The 19,353-nt window shown below is 36.7% G+C and overlaps 1 protein-coding gene across 3 annotated transcripts in view; it reads right to left on the reverse strand.

Annotated features, from left to right (window-relative positions):
• The window catches only part of LOC145668879 (transmembrane protein 198), a 335,961-nt gene that overhangs the window by 164,038 nt on the left and 152,570 nt on the right, over positions 1-19,353 (reverse strand). For all 3 annotated transcript variants that reach the window (XR_014128114.1, XM_081737137.1, XM_081737138.1), the window contains exon 3: positions 13,970-14,024. The gene's annotated coding sequence lies outside the window, so the exon portion shown is untranslated. The remainder of the gene's footprint in view (positions 1-13,969; positions 14,025-19,353) is intronic.

Below are 19,353 nucleotides of genomic sequence, written 5' to 3' on the forward strand. Positions count from 1 at the left end.
CATAAGCTTCCGCTGGGAACATAAAAACTTGGAAAATGCACTATTATTATTATGTACCATTAAAAATTGCATATGGTTTAGTAATGTGACGTCCATTAGACTGAATTTACGTATCAACATTTGACGTAATTCAGGCACCATTTTAAACATATCAACTTTATACTACAAGGAGATTGTCGTTATAATAAATATATTCACTACATAGGGCTCAACAAAGGAAGATGTTTTAAAACGGATAAGAGAGAAGAGGACACTTCTAGCCAGCATCCTTCGTAGGAAGGCCAATTGAATTGGACAAATCTTACGAACAAACTGTTTTCCTCATACCACCATACAAGAAAAGGTGGAAGGAAAGCGAGGAATAGGAAGAAGAACACAACTGATTGATGATTTGAAAAATGTAAAATATTGGTAGTTAAAAGTGAAAGCTAAAGATCGTGAAACGTGAAGGAAATATTTCCAGGCCCGAAAAAGAATATTTAATAAGAATAACGTGTGGCGCAGAATATTCAATAATACCGGTAATAATAATAATAATAATAATAATAATAATAATAATAATAATAATAATAATAATAATAATAATAATAATAATAATAATAATAATAATAATAATAAACCATCATTAGTTAAAATTAATAAAACAGATAAATTAAATTTACACTCTCACACCTAGAATGTAATTGTTTGACCACAACTTTGAATTCGCATCCCTTACCTACGATACTTTCTGAAAGAAATAAACATAACACCGAGAATATACTTTATATATACCATTTAATCTTACTTTCACACGTTAACACGGAACACGTTCATTTTAACCGTTGCGTATTGACTGAGATCACACCATTGTGCGTTAAGAGACGTAGAGTTATATAGTTGTCAATAACTGCAACTGAAAATTAAGGAAAATGTAGTATTACTTTTAACTGTAATTTTCTACCACTTCCTTACAAGAGAATCTACCCACCACAAACAGTAGTTAATTAACAATGGTACAAGACAAATAAAACAAGAGGGAGGAGAAATGGAATGAAATGTCGTTGTCGTATGTCACCTGACGTGCGATTACTGCTCAAGATAATACCTTCAACGACGCCAGCGTCACGTAGCGTCTCTCTGTTTAGTTCATCTTTTGTCTGTCGAAGTTTGTGTGTATTTTAAGGAGTCTTACTGAAGGCAAACTAGTTAAATCTATAATGGCTAGTCTGGATACCTTCAAAGTCTTTTCTAAGATTTATAGCCGTCTGTTTTTTATATATACGATATCGCCCAAATCAACGAAGACAGCCATGTAAATACGCTAGGATACGTATCTAAATATTTCAACACTTGATTAGAGGACACGCGTATTTGAGTGATTTTTTTGCAATAATAATAATAATAATAATACAGTGAAACCTGTCTTCAGCGGAATGGAGCGGAACTCTCAAAAATTTCCGTTAAAGACAGGTTTCCGCTTAATGGAGACAGACCTTTCCGTTAAAAAAAAATATATACTTATAACGGGCATAATGAGAAAATATATTGATGTACGCAACTTGTTCAATTACAGTACTTTTTCCTTCTACGGATTAATACCCCCCCCCCAAAAAAAAACTTAAAATAAACACAAAATATGCTGTGCACACTTTCCTTTATTTTTCCCAATAATCAAGCAGGATTTTTTGCATACATTGCTACTACTTGGCTGCGGTATACTTCAGGACACAGAAAAGCTTTCTCTGGAATTTTGAAAGTCCTCTGAACTCTTTCCTCCTTGTTTTCACGACACGTGATGGAGATATATATCTTCTGCTTTACCTCAATTCCTTTTTTCCAGAACTTTGTTTTGTCAGATTTCTTCTCATTTTTGTTGGCTGTCGCTAGTTGCTACACAAGCGAAACAGAAGTACGCCTACAAAGAAGACTGACAGCTGACATGCTACGTAGGACTAGCGAAAAATTGTGGGAGCTGAATATGAGTAGTGATTGACAAAGGTCAACACTACCCATAAAGATTTAACAAAAGAACGAAAGTATTTATCGCAGACAGTATATGTTTACCCTCTCACAGGATGTTTAAAAATTTTCCAAACGATGTAGTCTGAAACTCAGAATTTTCCGTTAAAGGTTTATTTTGCTTTCCGTTGTCCGCATAACACAGTTTCCGCTTAATGAAGGGACTTTTACATGTCTTTTACTCCAAAATCCATGGGACCATGAAATATTTCCCTTTAAGACAGTTTTCCGTTTAATAAAGGGTCCGTTGAAGGCAGGTTTTACTGTAATAATAATAATAATAATAATAATAATAATAATAATAATAATAATAATAATAATAATAATAATAATAATAATAATAATAATAATAATAATAAAAGCAGGTTCCTACAATACTGCGATTTGTAAGCAAGTATCGCTGAAATCGAGAATTCTATATTGCTTGCAAATATTTCGACAGGTGGTATTCTGTCGTTGACATTTTTAATATTGTGTCATGGCACTGGTGCAAGGTCCCACGGGGCTTGCTCGCTCTAGATCCTGCAAAGATTAAGGCCGCCTGTGGCTAGTATGAAAGACAGTTAATTTTATTTCATTGATTTTTTTTTCTTTTGTAACCTTTCACATAAGACGTGAGAGTGTGGAAATTCCAGCCTACTCAATACAAGGGCAATTTTAGAGAAAAATTTATTTAGATGATGTACTTCAGGATTCGAAAATTTGGTCCGCGAGATTTTTTTTTTTTTTTTTTTTTTTTTTTGCATGCAGTAGTTTGGTTCATATTGTTACATTGTGATGTCCATGTTTCTGCCTCAGAGCACAATACTCCACATGACACATTTTATCTCTTTTTCTTTGTTCTTAAGATTTTTCTTCCTCCTACATGCTTCTTTCGGCATTCCTATCTTTTCTTTTATTTCATACTCATATTCTCTGTAATAATACTACTCAGGTACCGACAACTAGTCATGTGCTCAAACCAGGGGTAAAAGTGAATCTGAAAAGGTAGAGGGACGGTAGGTTGCAGCATGACGTCACGCCGTCCCCCTGTCTATCTTTGCCCATTGTACTATTTTTAGGAACTGTGGGGACGCCGTACATGTTTTTTGAAGGTGGGGCACGGCGTCCTGCCGCGTTCCCCCTTACTTTTACCCCTGGCTCAAACCTGTGGCGTGTGCAGAATTTCATCTAGTGGGGCGAATTGAAAGTTCCAAGTTCATATCGTGTCAGGGTTTCTGTATACATATCTTATGTGGTAAATATTTCTTTTTTCATAATATGTTGTTCATGGGGACGTTAAAACTCTGACTTCCCCTTTCTGTATGCCACTGGTTCCAACAAACACCATTCTCGCGGAGTAAATCTAACACTAGCTAGAAGTATGTCACAATACCCTTTCCTCACTGAATATCCATGGATGTTTATACCAAAAACGGAACAGAAATTACATATTATCCTTCGTGAATAGAACTGATAAGAATGTTTGTACCTTTGTATTACCTACACCTTTTAATATGCCATTACGACATAACGTGCTACATACAGATACATATTCATGTTTGTCCCGTAAACATGCTTTGGGAAAATGCATTAATTCTCCTATTATAATCACGACAATATAACAACTACATTCATTTGTACGTAATATGACATACTGTAATAAAAGGAAAACACGGCAATCTGCCATTACATTAATGATCACTTGACTCACTGACACTGTTTGTGATGTAACACTACTTTGCTCCGTGAAAGAAAGAAAGAAAAAAAAAAACGCAGACACCAAAATGTAAACTTACGTTACACGACAATACGTTGACACAATGAAAGAACGGGGAAAAAGTTATCGCAATTCACCATCAAAACCAAGTTTATACATATAAATACATAATATTCGGAACCGAAAGTAGCGTTGCAAGAAGTCCGTTAAATTTCAAAAATGTAGTTACGATGTTAAATGTCTATGGCACTTTCGGGTTTTTTTTTTTTTTTTTTTTTTTTTTTTTAATCTCATTGATTCACCTAGGGAATTATTTTTCTGTTCTCTTTGATGGACCAGTCAACCATTTTTTCAAGCTTAAATTTCGCGTAGAAATATATTTTTTTTGGTCCTAAAAACCTATAGTTATGGTTACAGAAAGTCCTTTCTTGAATTTCGTGAGGAGAAACATGCTCTACATGCACAATTATTCGAGCTATTGAAGGCAGAAAAAAAAAGTGGTCCATCTCTACCAGATTTACTATACTATACAAACTGGTCTCCAGATATAACCGGTCATCGGATATACCACCACTGGATTTCTTCCTGTGGGGTTATGTCAAGGACCAGGTTTACCAAACACCAGTGAACGACAATCGCAAGCATTACGGTGCAGAAGTACTGAAGTCATAACATCCATCCCACACGTAATGTTGACCAACACATGGGTGGAATTGGAATATCGCCTGAATATCCTTCCGGCAAAGAAAGGATCACATATAGAAATTTATTAATTGTGAATATGTTGCATGCAATTAAAAAGTATGTGTCTATGTGTCATATCTTATGCCCAGGGTCGGATCTAGGGGGGTCAATTCGAGACATTTGTTCAGGGGCGGAGTATGTAGGGGGCGGCGTTTCGATCCAAAATTGGGAGGAAGAGCATAGATATATGTCTGCCCCGGGCGTAATATTTCGTAGAGACGGCCCTGATTATGCCTTGTAAATGCTTGTAATCAGGGAAAGAATTATGGGACAACCTGTATATTTTTCAAGGGGAAGGAGGTTAAACCTTGGAATCCCGTTGCATACACCACTGGCTATATCGGATTAAAACATAATCGAACTAAATTTGTATATATATATATATATATATATATATATATATATATATATATATATATATATATATATATATATATATATATATATATAAAGAATAATTAAAATGTTGTTGATTATTGTTTTACACTAACTAACATGCTCTTTGCCTTTCAAACCATACCAAAAGAAATCATTTCAGTGTATTTTTAATTTCAAAGCAGTACATACAATAACGTAGTTCTGGCAACACTGATCCTGACTCGAGAACAAACTGTCACGTAAGGTGCAACAAATACACAGGTTAAGACTCTATATCATATTTTCCTTCGTTACAGCAAGTTTGCTCCTGTGTTCCTCAAAGCTTGCTTAATCAATAAAATGTTTAAAAGAGGATAAAGCGAAACAATTACGCATATTTTGCAATTGTTTAATTTAATTAACACTTTTTCTCCATTACTTCATTTAACATGTTAACGATAATATCAGCAGAAGGAAAACATCATTGCACAATATTTTCCTGGTTCAAAAGACAAGAAAAATGGTTTTAAATCATGAAAAACGGAAAGGTAAACTGTGAAATAGGAGGAAATCACTGTTTTATATACTACAGATACGTACATTAGGTATAATATTGTTATTTTATAAATCACTAAATCATAAATTGTTTTTCGGATCTTATACTGGAAGTTACACAATTTCCGCCTGGGAAAACAAAAAAGGAAAAAGCAGGATTACACAAAATATTAGCAAATATGGCAAAACATACACCTTAAATAGCCGATTAATCAAAAGGAGAAATGCGGGATAACCCTTCTGAATAGGATTACCACATCAAATGTTGAAGCTATATTGTTACAGAAACGGAATGCTATTTGTTCGCAGTCCCAGACCCTCAACTAGAGGGGGGCTAGGAGGGCCTGACCCCCCTAAACTTTTCATGGCCCCTCTAGACCTCAATACAAAAATGCTATTATTAATACAAAAATCATAATTTAGATATTTGTAGAATTTTTAATGACTTGGCTCCCTTATCTTATTCATGGCCCCCCAAACCTCTCTGGCTGGTTGCGGGCCTACGGAGTCCTCACTTTTGGTAGAAGAAATTTATTATGTTCTTGCAAGCAGCATTAGTAAAATTCTTCACAAATCATGTGTTTGAAACTAGATTTTACTACAATAAGCTCCTCCCAATAAGATTTATTTTACTACAATAATTAACTGACTGTATTAATAGGCGATTTCCTTCATTTTGTGTAATCGATTTTTCCGCGATCTCCTCCACCGGCCCTTGATTAAAAGAAAAAAGAAAAAAAACTTTCAGTCGTTGCTTTACGATTAGAATTCTTCTTCTAAGCCTTTTTCCCCAGTTAGCTGGGGTCATCTTTTCTGATCGCCATCTTGTGTCATATCCGCTGTGACACCACATTGCACCATATCGTTCTTACAAGGAATGGCCATGAACCTGTCACCTGGACATTTGAATCAAACCTAGTCCATTCGATAAACATAACAAAGATATGTTCATGCACAAAAAAATAGGTGCCATGGATAAAGGAGTAAGTCCCTGAGGCCCATTACCCTATTAGTATAAAGAAAATCGACGATTCGCAGTGAAAGGGAAAGCGTGTATTGATATACAAGCTTTTCCCTCATATCTATTCCGTCTATCAATACGGAACTTAGTACACATATTTCTTACACCCTATAGTATTTTTCGAGATACATTTGGATTGTGTGCTTTTACCCGGGACCACTTCAGAAGGGGCCAAAGCTGATGGGAGGGATTTCTGGAGGGAATTTTCCCGATATTCTCCCAATTTTTTCTGTTCAAGTACGTTATAGGCCTAAATATATAGCACCTCTGGAAAGCTTGTTTCATGCTAAAGAAAATGAACTATAAATCATGACCTTCCAATGAACAGTGTTGATGCAATAGCTATTTCGCTGCGAGTTTACGATTTTCTTTATGCTAATAGTGTTAATGGGCCCCAGGGACTTACTCCTTTATTCATGGCACTTTTTTTTTCTTTCTTGTGCGTGAACATATATTTGTTATGTTTATCGAATGGACTAGGTTCGATTCGGATATCCGGATGACAAGTTCATGTCCGTTCCTTGTTAGCACAATTTAGCCACTTCTTCTTTGGTCAGCCTCGGGCTCATTTATCTTTCAGTTTTGTAGCACTGGGTGAGCTACGTATCTAAAAATCTTGTATATATTTACATGCCCAAACCATGTCAGTCTACTTTCGTGCAGTTCTTCCACTACTGGTCTCACTTTTACTGTTCTCCGGATCATTTCATTCTTAATTTTGTCCTTCCGCGTCACTCCACACACACACACCGCAACATCTTCATCTCTGCAGCAACATGCAACTTATGTTCCTCTCTCTTCTTCGTCGTCCAACATTCCACTCCGTATAATATGGCAGGTCTTACTACTGCTTCCTTTAATGGTCTTCACTACAGCGAAATTAAATTACCGCTAATTTTAGAGTTATTTCTGTAATATCTTCAAAACAAATAAAAATATTCGAAAAACAGAAACGTAGTGAAGTAGACAATACGATTTTGCATGTGATACCTTCATCACAATTTACCTATCTATTTTTGGTATGCCTCTATTTACAGAACCCGCAAAAATTTCTAAATCTATCTACAGTTCCAAGTCAAAAGCACATAGATAAGTTATGATAACGGTAACACATGCAAAATTGCATTGTCTAGTTCACTATGTTTCTGTTTTTTGAATATTTTTATTTGTTTTGAAGATATTACAGAAAAACTCTAAAATTAGCTGTAGTTTAATTTCGCTGTGTTGAAGACCCTTAAGGGGTATTTTATCATACAGCACAATATTTTGTCCAACCGCTGCTAATTCTACTGTTTACATCTTGTTCCATTCCCACTTTTTCCTGGTATTGAACCCGCATAATAATAATAATAATAATAATAATAATAATAATAATAATAATAATAATAATAATAATAATAATAATAATAATAATAATGTAAGTGCCCACGCTCGGATACGTTTCTAATTGCTTCTATACTAATTTAGGGATGTTGAATACAATTAAAATATTTCTAAACATATCCATCAATGGGGCCACGAGAAAAATATCAAATCTGGCACATCAATATTCTAACTTTGCGGCAGGTTCGTATCCAGGGGGTCAAGGGGGCCGGGCCCCCTTAAATGTTTGCTGGTCCCCTCTAAAATTGTCACGTTATTCTTGCAAATGAACTATAATATGGTTGGATCGCCCCCCCCTAACTTCAGCCGGACCCTCCCTACATTTCTGGGTGGATACCGGCCTGCTTTGAGGTTTTTTCCTCGTGATCTAATGGATGGATATGTTTAAAAATAGTTTAATTTGATTCAGTATCTCTAAATCAGTATAAGAAACGCAATTATAAATGTATCCAGGTGTGACAGATTTTACCAATAAGATTAACGATAATTCGTTTCTAGTTTACTGAATCATTGAATGCTATTATTACTTCTGAAAAATGTACACCACTCCTCGTTAATGAATTTAAACATCCAGCCATCTGTCCTTCCGGTAGGACAATGCTATAGTCTTGCCAGTAGGACAACGGCGTTCATATGTGATTGTCCTGTTTGTAGCAGACAAATTACTTGTGGAGCTAACTCGTAGCTAGTTACGAAGGAGACCTGGGTTCGATTCTCAGTGGGAGCTCATATGGTTGGGATCCTACGTTAAGCTGAAAATCCACGACTCATATAGCCTCGCTGCTGAAAGGAACGCTACATTGAAGATCAAATCAAAGCAAACAAATGTTGTGCAAGTAAGAAGGAAGTAAAAATTCAATTTCGTTCTGCTGGAAGTACGATAAACTATTCAGTTTCAAAATGTCTGTGTATACTATCCGTAGGACGCTTGGACTTTCTGTCACTAAGAGTTAAATTTTGATGTACACAAGAAATGCATACCAAAGCAGGGTAACAGTATGAGTCAAGTCAAAAATGTATATTATATGCTGAATTACTCAGATGATGTAAAGTGTTTACAGGCAATTCAATAATTTAAATGTGTCATGGACTTGGTAACCCTAAGTGAAAGGTCTGACTCCTTGGTGCTGTATAAGGTAAGAGCACCGGATAATGAGGGGATATTAATTTATCTCTGTAATGAAGCCATGATTATGTTCCAAATCCTAATGCTCAACCTCTCCTCTATTCCAGCTCATTTATTCTTACTTAATCTTTCCCATCCCTTTTGATCCAAGCAAGAAGCAGTGGCTATCCTACCCTGCTCCATTAATTTCATATCTTGGCTAAGAGAGCTATGATTTGTGGCGTGGTCTAGAGCCGATGGTATGGTCTGGTAACTCCAACAACTCTTTCTTGCAGATAGTGTGGTAGCGAGTGGTTTATACTGTGAAAGTGAACTTGCATGGTAGTCTGTACTGGATTCAACTTCATAACTTCAGTTTTGGACAAACACTGAAAACTAAAATTCAAAGCTAAGGAACCTAGGGTAAGTGAGTTGTAGGTAATTAGCATGTAATCTAAGAGTTTCTATTTACACACACTTCTAAATTTTTGCTGAACCTAATAATTTTGAACATTCAACATATACACCAGCAAAACCAATGAGATATAAACAGTTTCATCAAGGGGGGGGGGGATATTCAAGCTCCACTTTCAAATCGTTTAAGGACACGCGCGATTTTTAAATATATATATCGAAAATGAGTGCTATTAGTGTCGAATCCATAGTTTTTGGGGTCGCTGAGATGAACAGTGATACTTCCGATACCGTTTAAATACAAATTAACCCCCGCAACTTGGAGAAGAGATGCGGGAGATATAGGCCTATAAAATGATGGAAAATGTCTGAAATTGGTGCCGAATCCATAGTTTTCGGGGTCGTTGAGAATTTACAGTGACACTTCCGATGCTGTTTAAATCCAACTTCAGCCACGCAACTTGGGGGAGGGGAATATATATATATATATATATATATATATATATATATATATATATATATATATATATATATTCGAAAATGACTGATTTTAGTGTTGAATCCATAGTTTTGGGTTTTGGGCTTTGGGGATCGCTAAGGCGCTGTTTAAATCCAAATTCAGCTCATTATGTCCAAAATGAAATGTATTCTCCCCGTATGAAGAACGGTTATTCTCCTACTACATAATACCCTAATGTGCTAAATATTTGCTGTTTCATATTATCTTGTTGAAAAGAATGAAGGTTAAAATCTGGAAAAAACTACCCCTTTGCGTACGCCACTGAGTAAGACATTAATATTAGTCATACCTACAACAAAGAGGACTGTATGTATGAAAATTATTTTGCAGGATGAGCAGATCGAGACTAATTTAATTCCAAGGAATATGTGCTCTGCATATAAACACATTTACTTAAAGAAGAAATTCTGTACGTGGGATGCAACAGACAAGTTTCAAGCTATCGCGCATGAGGTCGATAAAATTGTCTACTCATCCATCGCGTGAGATATCTTGAAGGTCTCTTACCTCTAACAAAACGCATGCGATCACTAGATGAATGCAGTTTCTTTTTCATTAAAAGCATAAAAAAAAGCAACACGAAAAATAGAGAAAACAACTTAGTCACTTTTTTTTTTCATTCATTTTAAATTTTATATTACCAAACGTTCACACGAAAATGAACTAACTTCTTTTTGCACAAAGATAAAGTAGTAACTAAGAAAAAAAAATCAAAAGAGTTTTCAAAACAAAAGTGCATCTACGGCAAAACTTTCGTGAGTCAATCATTCTCTGAATGCTCCTGGCACGAACCTTTATAAAGTCTTTGATTCGATTAGCACGAACAACTGGACTGTCAATCAACAGATTTGTCTCCTTGAAGCGAAATATATTACAGGCATCAGCGGCGGAGATGTGTGATGGGAACCGTGCAATAAGTTTATAAGAGGAAGTGATTAAGAACGACAAAACAGTGAAAACTATCTTCATTGGCCCATTCGTGCTTGGTTTCACAGAAAACGAACAACGTTCACAAGTCCACAACTTACGAAAGAAAGACACAAAATATAATAGAAACTGTTAAGTAGTCAATCCTGGATTTCAGGACCGCGGTGGCTCAGTGGTAAAGCGTTCATCTCTAGTGCATGGGGGGCCTTGGTTCGATTCCAGCTCGCGCCAAGTGAGCTTCGTGGTAAATCAACACCGCGTGCGTCGGTTTTCTTGGGGGTTCTCCTGTTTTCTCCCACTTTCTTCATTCCATCATTTCATTCATTTCCAATCATCACCGTATCCTTTAACCTAGTCGCCATAACTGTGGAACGTAAAACTTAAAGATTTCATTTTCATTTTTTTTTCCAATCCCGGATTTAACAAATGATATGAAATTAGTATATTTAAACAATAATCGTTTATTTGCACAATAAAGTCTTAAACCATACTTCTATTTTATTGTGGTGTATGTATTTTAAATCGCCAATCAGGATTTTGCAGTAAACAAAGGGGCATTGACGTCATTCAAATGGCAGGCTTAAATGCATGGCTAACAAATTGACTTTGTTAACATCGTAATATAAGTGTATTCACGTCTCCTCCTCCTTTTTCCTTCTAAATTTTTTTTTTTTAATTTTCCCGTTTTTTCACTACCCTAGTAGTTTAGTTAAATATATACTTTTAACTAAAAGTAGGACACAAGCTTCCTATAAAATGAGTCTCCCTACGAAATATGCGTGAACAAACGTGCGATAACTATCAAAATTGCTAGAATATCTTTTATTACAAGTAAGAACCTATTATGGACATAACTCATTCATTATTGAGAACAGCATCAAAGTATTAGGTAGTCTAAAAAAAACTGTGAGCCATTTTTTTTCGCACGAGATGGCGTTAGCTTACCAAATCTCACGGTATATGAGTTACAACCTAACATCATTTGACAACTGATAGTTGAAGCTAGTAGATGTGTTTACTAAAAGATTTGGAATTCTCAGATATAATCAACCATAAGGTATAGCGCCATGAAGACAAGTGAACAATCATTTGCGAAAAGATATTGTGCTGCGAAAATGATCGAACTTTCCTCCAAACAGTGCTATATTTTACAATTTTATTTTGAAAAAGGCGCAAATGATTCCGCAGAGCGCGCAGACTCGTAAAGAAACCTTTTATGAGCAAGATACGTTATCAAAAGCAACAGCGAAATAGATGGTTCAGTCGCTTTCGTTCTGCAAACTCCGATGCCCAAGATATTCCTCGCAGTGGGTAACCAATTACAGATAAAGTGGATGATATTCTGGGAAAAGTCGATCAGACACAATATCTCCAATGACCTAAACATCCACCACCAAACAGTGTTACAACATGCGGACAAAGTTGTCTAGAAAGGCTTCTTAATCCTGTGTTATAAGTAACCCACCTTATTTTGCTGAATTTCTGGTTGCAGCATATTCTAGGATAAGTTATTTCATGAAGCGTTGCAAGAATTACGTATTTAATTATTTTTAATTAACTAATTAATTATTAAATTTTCTCAAATATTTTACTGTATACTTAAGAAACTTTCTTGGTAACAGCTTATTCGACTAGTGAAAACTCGCATCGAAATATGACCAATGGTTCTCGATATAATCGCGAGCATACATGCCAGAGTTGCCACCCTCGGAGAACAAAATAATCGATTTTCGTATTCTAGAAACAAGTATAATACTAATAATAACAACAATATTTAACAAAGTTATCTAGTAATCTTCAGTCTCGAACTCCAAAACGGCGTCACTGTTCTCAACATTAAAAAAAAAATCTTACTGGCACTACTCTGAACCAGGCCGGTAGCCAGCCCAAAAATTTAGGGGGGGCGGTAGAAGTTAGGGGGAAGATCGAACCATATTATAATCCATCACCATATTATAGTTCATTTTCAAGCCTACCATGAAAATTTTACAGGGGACCAGCAAAAGTTTAGGGGGAGCCGGCCCCTCTAGACCCCCGTGGATACGGGCCTGCTCTGAACAACAAGAATATTTTCACCCACTCGTGAACGTAACTGAATTTAAAGAATAGATGTAGGGTTGGCATATGCCAATTCTCGAATCATTATTGATTTCTTTTAGCGGAAAGGACTGTTAAAAACCTGTGTGTGTATATTTTATAATTATTTACTGCACATCTAGTTTATTTGCGCATTCAAAAACTGCCAAAAAATGTTCGTTCTAAAATTATTGTAGATTCACCTATTATCGCTAAGGCATTATTATATATACCATTATGGCTTAAATTATCGTATATCAAGATAAATTATTGTATGGTTGGCAAGCTTGATACGCGCATACATGCATACACATATAGATGTCAAACTGAGAGCCTCTCTCTTTTTTTAATTCGATTAAAAATGAGGTATCCTTGGGCTCCAAACACGATGCGCCCTCATGAAGAGCTGCATCCGAGTTTCCTGTACCAAGAGTGGTGTCACTAACCATGTAATGACGAAGACCATATTCTATAAATTATTAAGATAATTGGTTGTATTAATAAGTGTTAGGCTCGTCTGGAAATTGCCTGCACGCTAAAGACATCTATTGATGTTGGGCAGAAGGCAGCACAGGTAACGACAACTATTAACTTGGCTATAAGATATTAGGGTGTGGGCCAATCACAGAGGATTTACTGGCATCGAGGTCCTTACGTATTCAATGGAAAAACTAACTTATCGTACAACTGTACACTAATATTACAGGGACGCAAAAACTTTATAACGGTAACAAACACATTTACTTACTAAAGAAAGGCAGAAAAGTTTATTGATTTATCATTTTAATGGCAAACTTGTCCCTTTATGTTTTGGGTTCGGTGGTACAGTACATTGTATGTTCCAACGCAGAGAATATTTTCAAGGTAGGCATCACTTATCCAGGGAAAAAAATCAGTCCAGTACATTTTCAATAACGGGTCAGGCGGGCAGTATGAAGGGATTAAATAGGCCGGAACTGGCCCAGGAGCCGGCTGTTCTGCATAGCTGCTCTTGGTTAGGCGGGACGAAGATTAGGCCAAACCATACTGGATCAAAATGTGGAGCCCTAACTCTGTATTACCCGGACATCTGTCAGGAATGGAATCACCCTTTTAATTTTTACTCCTATATTGCTAACTTTATGAGTTGTATTTACTAATACTGTTTATTTTATTTAAGGTACTTACAGGTGAAAAATACGTCCAGCTCCAGTCGCCTTTTTACCTCTTGATAAGAGCTAACCTGAAAGTATAATAAACCATTATAAATTAACAGTTTTTGACATTTAAAAAAAATCTTATTTTGAAAGAAATGGTCAAGGATTATAGAGTGAATTCTCAATAAATCGAAAAAATGGGTTGGATTTGGTTTGAGCTTTGAAATGACCGTCATATTGAAAGGAAACAAGGAACTATGCCTAAAGAAAGTTCATTGACATCTTAAATAAAGTAACAATAAATGTATTAATGTGCTGACAGAAATACACTACATTCTTAACATGTATTCAGCATTTAAAAAAAAAATAAAATAAATAATAAGGTATAATCAGCATTTCTTTAAAGCACAAATACGCAATTCTTTTAATTCAGGACAGCGAAAAAGTATGGTAGAGAGAGAGAGCCGGAGAGGGAACTGCAAAATTGCTACGTTGGAACATTTCTAACCAGCAAAGCATACTATAAAGGAATGACCTGTACTGTATATCGCTCTTGATTTTTTAAAATTTGTCAAATGTATTTTTTGTTATTAAATATAATTTGATTTCGGGGAAGGGGAAATCAGAGTTATAATAAAATTCGAGCTATCGAAAAGATCTCTGTATTTTAAAATATTATGACTGCATGTCACGAATAGAAATTTCTGTTACAAAGTACATTAAAAAAAAAGACACTTATCATAGTACGGGTTCGATTTTCGGTGGTAGGCGATGTGGCTCGGATCCTATGCTAATATGGAACTTCACACCTCATATAGTTTTGGTGCTGTTAATGAACGTTTAACTCTAAAATCCAACTAAGTAATATTTTATGCATCAGAGCCAATGTTGACAAGTGGGAAGTGACAGGACCCGCTCCCATGTTTATTTGAAGCAATGTAATTGTATTAAAATCCTCATTGGTGTCTTGTTAGTCACCTGACAAACTTGGATATTCTCCCCCTCCCAACGCTAAAAAAAAGATATACAGAAACAGGTGCTACTCACTATGGCTCAACTAGCCAAGTAATCTGCAAAAAATGAGGTGTTAAAACATAAAAGACTACCATTTTAGAGTGTTATAAAAGTAACCAAGAAAGTTCTGTCGCTTTTCGTGGAGGTCTGTGTTCAGTTGGCCCTCACACCGTGAATTGAAGGCGAATGGAGATAAGGCGAAGGACAGTTGTTGCTGTGGGTATAAACAACATACTACCTGGTTGTGGCAGTTCAGTTACACCGTGAACTTGCGTAAGAACAGAGTGAACATGAGATCTCCACAGAGCGTCATAAGGGCATGAATGCTGTACAAGTTCAAAATGGAGTCAAACGCTGCTGCATCATAACGGAAGATATGCCAGGCCTTTGGTGAGGGTGTCGTGACTACGCGAACAGTCCAACGGTGGTATAACAAGTTTAAGGACGGTGACGAAACACTCGAAGACGCACCACGTGCCGGAAGACCAACACATGTACAAAACGAAGATCTACAGGCAGCAATTGATGCGAACAATGGCCACATATGTGAGGAACTGGGGCTACGATTCAGTGTGAGTGGAGAAACCATTCAGCAGCACCTCCATCAACTTGGGAAGAACTACAAGTTGGGTCGATGAGGCCCACATGATCTGCCTCCAGGCCAGAAGGAAACGCGAGCAGACACCTGTGTTTCTTTACTATCTCGTCTGAGGAAGGAGCCATTCCTAGACAGGCTGTTGACACGTGATGAGAAGTGGGTTCCGTACGAAGCTCCACGGTGCCATCGTCATTGGTTAGGACCCCATGAACCGGTTTCAAAACAGCCGAAACCAGCACTACAACAGAAGAAGGCCGTATTGGGTGTTTGGTGGACTGCTCGCGGCTCATGTATCAGAAACTGATACCAGCCTGTCAGAGCATCACTGCGACTATGCACTGACAGCAGTTGAGCCGTGTCCAAGAAAAACTCAAAACTCTGGAGCCAACACCTCTGAATCGCAAAGGGACCTCCTGTTACAGGAAAACGCTAAGCACAACGTGGCTAGGATTACCAGGGACACCATTCTATGCCTTGGACGGGAAACAACACTATTTCAGCCGCCACACTCCCCGGACATTGCACCGTGCTATTATCACCTGTTTCATTCCTTGAACAATCACCTTAGAGGACGCCAGTTCAAATCTCTAGTAGAGGTGCAAAATGCACTTGATGCGTTCTTCGCTTCACGGCCTATCAAGTTCAACCGGGATGGAATCCATGATTTTCCAGAAGGTGGTGGGTGAAAAAGCGACAGAACTTTCTTGGTTACCTTGTCTCAACTAGCCAAGTACTCTGCAAAGAAAATCACATAAGAAACACAAATAAGAACAACAGATGGTAGAACTGCTACTCATGTAACGTTGTCAGACAATTCATAGGCTTACAAAACTATTTTCGTGACCAATTACAGCAAAACATAGCACGTTATTTATTACTTGGCATTAATGTCAAATATGCTGGGTAAAGCTTTGCTCATTGCAAACAATATAATCGAATTCAAATTCTCACTTACAATTACTAGTTACTTCTGATATACTCGGAAAGCGATGTCTTTGGTGTTAAAACAAGGGCACCATAATGTCTCTCATTATGTGTCGAGTCGGTCCGGCACAAGAAGATAACCCTTCACCTGTCAAATTAACTAGAATCACTGTGTTGTGGCGTCTAATTTACACTGCATCTTTCATCCCATCTTACATACAGTACATCTTGATAAATAATGAACGTACGATGAATGATTACTAATCAATTGATGAATAAAGATACCAAATAAATTAAATAAAACCTCTCTGCCCTTCCAATTTATCCTTTATTCCCTCATACGCTTAACTCCACACCCAAGAGAAGGTATTCCCTTCTATGGGTTCTTGCATGAAAAAAAAATTGATGTTAAATTAACACACAAGTAACACGGTAAAATGATAGTCATTTTGTGTTGTTTTGACACTTATTTATTTATTTATTTTTATTTATTTATTTTTGCACTGTACTAACGTACAATTTCCTTCCTTACGAAGAAATTAAAATATAATTTATTATTTTATATTTAAAAAGAAATACGGTGAAAAAATAAGGATTGTAAAAAAATAATAATAAAAAAATAAGTAGTGTACAGTATCTAGTCTGTTATAATTACCTGAAAATGAGTTTTAGATTAAAGTCAAGTCTCGGGCGAAATAGATAAATCATTTTAGTAATTATTTTGTTTTCACCCCCAAAAAACAAACAACCCATACTCATATCCTCATATAAATGGAGACTTGCGCGTTTCAGTTCTCTGGATATATTCCAGTTGGCATCAGTGAACCTGAAAATGACATTGGAACGTGAAATTACCTTCCAATCAGATGGTTGGATGGACACTCTGCTTTGCCCTTGGCAACACATCAACGCATAAATTCAGGAAAATGAAGACCACTCAACGCTGGGAATGTTAAACTCACGGGAAGGGGGTGAAACTGGCAATAGGTCATGTAAATAATCTTTGAGAAAAAAAATGTACTCTTAATTTTTTAACAGAGCTTGATTGAATTTTAGAAAGGTTGATCTGTATTTATTCAAGTCCTTCGTCAGCACCAAGGTTCTATAGGACGAGATCTTACAGTCTTCCAAGCGAGATCTGAGCCACTAGATTGCGTTCGATGCACTCTTACCGGTCCAGAAACGCGGTCCAGTTACTTTTTACACTTTATTTTTTCAATAAGTATTTTTTGTAACAAATCAGTTTCGGGTACATGTTCGTTTTGTTACACATCAGTTTCGTTTTTGCTTTATATATACGTCACCAGGGACGTAAGCAAGAAGGATCCTAGGGGGTCAACTCTACTGAAATCCCGACTTTTCTGTAAATTTAGTCTAATTTTAGGGATAGTTTTACAAATTTTATTATAATTTATCCGCATAATAAATTTGAAATTTGGACCCCCTCTAAAACAAGCTTTGGACTCATCCCAAAATAAGTTCCTACGTACGTGCCTGCATGTCAGTATGTCTTTACATCAATGCCAAAGTGCAAACAATTTTTTTTTTTTTTTTTAATTATATTTATCCAATAACACCTTAAAACCAAGCCTGTAGTCAGACCACTAAGAAACGGATGGGGCAAGATATTTTATTGTGGGGCTAACTTGAGTTAACCTCACATTCTTCAACGTTATTTTTTTAAACATACACTGACCAGGCAAAACATTATGACTATCCGTTACATGAAGTCGTTAAGTTGATGTAAGAGGCACGGGGTACAGCAGAACTGCTCGGCAGACTGTAACAGGGACTTTCACTCGATGAATCAGTGTACTGTTTGTGCATAGAATGTGGAAAACCAGCGAAATATCAGAATTTGATTAGGGCCAGATTGTGATGGCCAGACGTCTGGAAGTAAGCATCTCGGAAACAACGCCATCTGTCAGGTGTTCACGAGCTGCCGTGATTAGTGTCTTCCAAAGGTGAGAAAAGAATGGTGAAACTAGCTTCAAATGATAAGGTGTGGGGCGGTTACATCTCATTAAAGATGTTGCGCGTCGTAGATTATCGAAGTTGGTAAAACATGCTAGGATGTAAATTGAAGCACAATTTAACAGCAGACTTTAACAATGGAGAAAGAACAAGTGTGTCAGAGTACACTGTTCACCATACACTGTTAGATGTGGGTCTCTTCAGGCGATTTTCTACACGTGTACCAGTGTTAAACGTATGGCATCGTCGATTATGACTGAAACGGGCACGTGTGCATCGTCACTGGACCGCCGAACAATGGTACAACATTGCATGACCCGATGCGATGAATCACGGACAGAAAGGTTGAAAAGTTTTTATGTATATGGATCTGATGTCCCAATAATATATTTTATTTCCCTCTTTAAGCCTCCACTAAACCAAAAGTGGTTACCTCCGGTTTTAATAGAGGGTTAAAGAAGAAAACCTATCATTTCCGGTTTTAACATTGAAAAAGGTTATAAATAGTGAGGAACTGTCTTCTTATATGAATTGTTCCGGGAATAATACGTTTCATCTGCTCTTTTAACACCCTATTAAAACCGAAAGTGTTGAAAATCTAAAAGTTATCTGTTTCAATTGGATTCATCATAGAGCAATCACAGTGACAGATAGCGAAAAATATTCCCTTGCTATGGATTCGGCATCCTAAGAATACGTTCCAACTCCGGCCTTGTCTCTCTATTCAAACTCAAGTGGCACAGTCTACTATTTTCGGCGTCAGCACTGTTTTACCACTGTTTGGAACTGAAAAATGTGAGTTTTGGAACCTTGCACCTTGGTTTGAGACTGGAAGTAACGAAATTACTTGACTCATCCATAGGTCAATTTTCACTTTTGTCATCTCACTATTAAAACTGAAAACG

Source organism: Thermobia domestica, chromosome 13 (genome assembly GCF_964235325.1).
Source record: "Thermobia domestica chromosome 13, izTheDome1.hap1.1, whole genome shotgun sequence".
In the NCBI taxonomy this organism is placed as follows: Eukaryota; Metazoa; Arthropoda; class Insecta; order Zygentoma; family Lepismatidae; genus Thermobia; species Thermobia domestica.